Genomic DNA, 4610 nt, shown 5'->3' with positions numbered 1-4610 from the left:
AAACTAGCCCCTTAGCCTCTCTTTCACAGAAACGTGTGTTGGGGTAATCTAGTCATCTGTTGCTCAGGGTCTCCTGGTCAGCCCTGGCAGGTGACTTTTTCATTTTGTTAGTGTTTTTCTTTGCTGTGCAGAAAGTTTTTAGCATGATGTTTATTTTTGCTCTTATTGCCCTTTGCTTTTGGTATCAAGCATGGAGCATCTTATTTGGTCATTTTGCTCTGCAGTATTGAACAGATGTGGAAAGAGTGGGTATTCTTGCTTTGCTTTTGAGCTTGTGAACTCTTTCCATTTCCGCAATGTCTGTATCCCAGAGGACATTTTTTTTTTTACTTTCTATTCCTATGTTTGGGTTGGTGCTTCAGCTATTGCTTTTGATGACTAATGTTCCTACTTCGGAGATAATAATCTACTGCATAATTCTGGAATTTCTACTAATAATATAGAACTGAGATTAAATATTTATGGAGCATTTTCTGATGACCCAAAACATAGTTAGAGGCTCCCTTCTCTATATTCCTTCATACTTTTTCACATATACCTACTTTATAGCAGTAATCATATTGCATTACAGTAATTATGGTAAGATAAAGAACTAAATTAAACTCTATCATTTTAAATGTAAAAGTAGGTAGCCACACTCATGGTAGACATAATTTAGTTACTCAGACAAAAAAATTATTTGTTACATTGGTATATGATTTTATTAATACAAATACAGTGTGTACACAATCTGTCTATTTATTTTCTTCGCTGCGCAGTCTGGCATTGGGATTGGTGACTCTGAGGGCCAGCTGGTCTGCTCTTTCCACAAAGGCTTTGCGGTTCTTTGAGGAGATGTTGTGAGCAGTCTCAGCACATTAAGACTTGTTGCACTTCAGCAACACTTCAAGCTCCTTGATGTTATGGACCAGAAACTTCTGAAAGCCACAGGGCAGCATGTGCTTTGTTTTCTTTTTGCTCTCATAACCAATGTTGGGCATCAAGATCTGGCCCTTGAATGTTCTACGCACCCTATTGTCAATGCCTCCGGGTTTCCGCCAGTTCCATTTAATTTTGATATATCGGTCTGATTGGTGTCAGATGAACTTCTTGGTCCTCTTTTTGACAGTCTTGGGTTTCATGAGGCGTCTGAGGGCAGTCATGGTGCCAAGTAGGAGATGGCTGCCACCTCCGTAGGCAGTGCTGAGGAAGAGAGGGGCCCTAGTAATTGTTAAATACAAATTAGAAATAAAATACAAAAAGGCTCTGGCCTGGTAGCTCAGTTGGTTAGAGCATCATCCTGATACACCATGGTTGTGAAGGTTGTGGGTTTGATCTCTGGTCAGGGTACATACAAGAATCAACCAATGAATGCATAAATAAGAGGAACAACATATCAGTCTCTCTCTCTCTCTCTCTCTCTCTCTCTCTCTCTCTCTCTCTCATATCAACAAAAAATAAATAAAAATACAAAAATAACAAAGTGAAAAATTATATTTTATAGGCTCATAGAACTTTAAAATTGATAGAGAAGTTAGATAATGTAGCCCAAGTCCTCGTTTTATAGATAAGGAATAATGGTCCAAAAAGGAAGATGGCTGCTGATGGGAAGGCAGACTGCGAGAGTGTGTGAGTGAGAACACAAAGGGAGAGTGTGTGGTCGCATGGGGAGTGTTTGTTGGTGAGCTGAGGGACAGCTATACTCCAGGAGACTGTGGGGAACTGCTGGACGGGGCTCCCCTGACCGGGCAGCCCCCACTGCTGCTGGGTTCCCTCCCGGAGCGACCTGCTCGGACACGGAGACCGCGCCATCTTGAAGGAAAGTGGATGTTATTGGACGCCTGAAAATCTACAACTACAGCACCCACCAAACAGCTGCGAACCCGAGAACATCGGTCCCCAATTGGCGCAAACACGCGGATTCAGAGGCGCTCTACACTCCAACATGGAAAGGTCAGATTTCGCCTGGGATAAGGTGAGGTCTCTGGTTCCGGCAGGAGAGAGAAACACGTGCACTGCGGGAGCTGGAGGACTGGAGGAAGTCTGCGCTTAGAAAAATCCATAGCTGTTGGGGCTGGTGTGATCCATGAATGTAGAAGGGGGTCCTCAGAGCTGCTAACAGAAGGGAACTCTAAAAGCAACCCATTTTAATCTGATGCAAAAGGACAGCCTAAAAATTTTAAAAGTGTGCCGGCTGCTTAGACCCAAGGGGGAAAAAAGACTGCACAGACTTGCGCGCAGCCCCAGAGTTCACACACTTATGCTGGCTCTTTTTTCTTTTTCCTCTTTAAATCCTTGCTTCTGATTACTAAGCCCAATACATAGGATCACCCAATTGGGGACACCCTAAGAAACTGCAGGGAAAAGTTGTTTTTCTGGAACTTGGGGATCAGAGCGGGGAATAACCATCAGAGAACCAGCTCTGGGGCAACCCACTCCCACAAACCAGTATTGAGTGCCACAAGGAAAACAGGATCTAAGCACTGGCTAGAGAGGACCTATAGACCAGGAGGTCAATCCAGAAACACTGCTACCCAGGGGTTGAATCACAAATTGACTCTTGTGTAAACACAAATAAAGGAATACAAGAAATTAAGACACACTGCCTGCTTAAAAATCAGGATTGGCTTACAACACTGAGGAGCCGTGGAATGCAGGGAACTGCAACACTGTCTTGACTAGGAAACAGGCATGACAAACAAAACAGTAGAGGAAGTGAATGACCTTCACTACTGCACATTTTTATTTTTATTTTTTTCATCTTTTGCTTAAGAAACTTTTTTCTTTTTTCCTCACTTGATTACCTTTTTAATTATTACATTTTTATTTTCAATCAGTATTATTACTACTACTATTTTACCTTTTTTTTTAAAAGTGTCATTTTATTTTCTCTTTATTTTACTTTGGGATTAGTGTTCTACATTCTATTTTCATCTTTCCTTTAGCATCATTTTACTCTATCTCAACTTTACCTTTATGCCATCACTCTCTTCCTAACTTTTCCCCTTTTGTTGTCCTGTTTCTCTCACCCTTTTCCTGCTTTAGATTTTCCTGATTCCTTCTTTTTACCCCCTATTAAAATTTCACCCTTCTTATATATCTAATTTCTAATCCTCTGCTCCAAGCCCATACACACTTCTCTCTTCTCTGTCTTCACTATCCAAAAAAAATTTTTTTCTCTCTGTCCTTTTGTTGTTGTTTGCTTGATTGTTGATTATATCAATTTTTTATACTTGTTTGTGAGATTGTTTTGATTATTCTTTTTTTCTTTGTTTTGTTTTTGTTTGTTTTTTGCTTCTGTTTTCCCTCGCCTCCCTTGATATTAGTTGTTGTTTGTAGTCTGTATTCATCTCCAGGTAATTGTTGCTGGCATTTGTTGGGATTAGTGGCTGTTCTATTGGAGTTTTCTCCCCATATATATAGTTTGTTCCCCTCTGCTTTCTTATTCTCTTTATTTTCTCTCTTATTTTTTTTTCCTTTTCCCAATTTCATTTTTGCACTCCTTTCTCTCTTTTTTTCTCTTCTTCTTTCTCTCCTATCCTCTAATTTGCCTTTCTCTGGTGGTCACACTTATTTGGGGTTATTAATATCGTGAATACATGTCTGTTCAGTGCCTTGTGTGTCGTACCTGGTTGTGTTGTATTTTTTGCCTTCAAATCAACACAGGAGAGAGAGAACTACATAACCAGACACCCAGAGAAGAGAGACCATGGGGAGACAAAGAAACAGCCCACATATGAAAGAAAAGCAGGCATCACAAGAAAATGAAGTAAATGAAATGGAAGTAAAAGGAAGTAAAAGAAATTCTCAATTGTCAGAGAAAGAATTCAGAGAAATGGTCATAAGGTGGCTGAAAAGCATGGAAGACAAATTTGACAATATGTGTAAGAACCAAGAGGAAATGAAGAAGAACCAAAAAGAAATGAAATATGACATCGCTGCTGTAAAGAACTCAATAGAAAGCATCAAGAGTAGACTAGAAGAAGCAGAGGACCGCATCAGTGAGCTAGAAGACAAGGTAGGAAAAAATACCCAAGTAGAGCAGCTTCTAGAAAAAAAATTAAAAAGCAGGAGGAGAGCCTAAGGGAACTTTGGGACAACACAAAACAAAACAACATCCACATAATAGGAGTTCCAGAAGGAGAGGAAACTAAGCAAGGAATAGAAAACCTGTTTGAAGAAATAATGACAGAAAACTTCCCTGATATAGGGAAGAAAAAACCCATACAAATCCAAGAAGCTCACAGAGTCCCAAGCAAAATGAACCCCAAAAGACCGATGCCAAGGCACATTATAATTAAATTGGCAAACACCAATGACAAAGAAATAATCTTAAAAGTGGCCAGAGAGAGAGACAGAAAGTTACCTACAAAGGAACCCCCATCAGACTAGCAACTGATTTATCAACAGAAACTCATCAGGCCAGAAGGGAATGGAATGAAATATACAAAGTCATGCAAAGGAAGGGTCTGAATCCAAGAATACTGTACCCAGCAAGGCTATCAATCAAAATTGAAGGTGAAATCAGGAGTTTCACAGACAAGAAAGGACTAAGGTAGTTTATTACCACCAAACCAGCAATGCAAGAAATGCTAAAGGGTCTGCTGTAAAAAAAAAGAAAAAAAAAGAAA

General features: G+C 39.9%; 1 pseudogene across 1 annotated transcript; it reads right to left on the bottom strand.

Moving 5' to 3' along the window:
- Positions 1-734: 734 nt before the first annotated feature.
- Positions 735-1142, bottom strand: LOC307114248 (large ribosomal subunit protein eL32-like; annotated as a pseudogene). The gene has a single exon. The product of its transcript is annotated as a large ribosomal subunit protein eL32-like (transcript).
- Positions 1143-4610: the final 3468 nt, after the last annotated feature.

This window comes from Cnephaeus nilssonii (assembly GCF_951640355.1).
Source record: "Cnephaeus nilssonii genome assembly, chromosome: 18".
NCBI classification, from domain to species: domain Eukaryota; kingdom Metazoa; phylum Chordata; class Mammalia; order Chiroptera; family Vespertilionidae; genus Cnephaeus; species Cnephaeus nilssonii.
The sequence above is the reverse complement of the archived record's forward strand: the minus strand, read 5'-3'. Positions and strand labels throughout refer to the sequence as shown.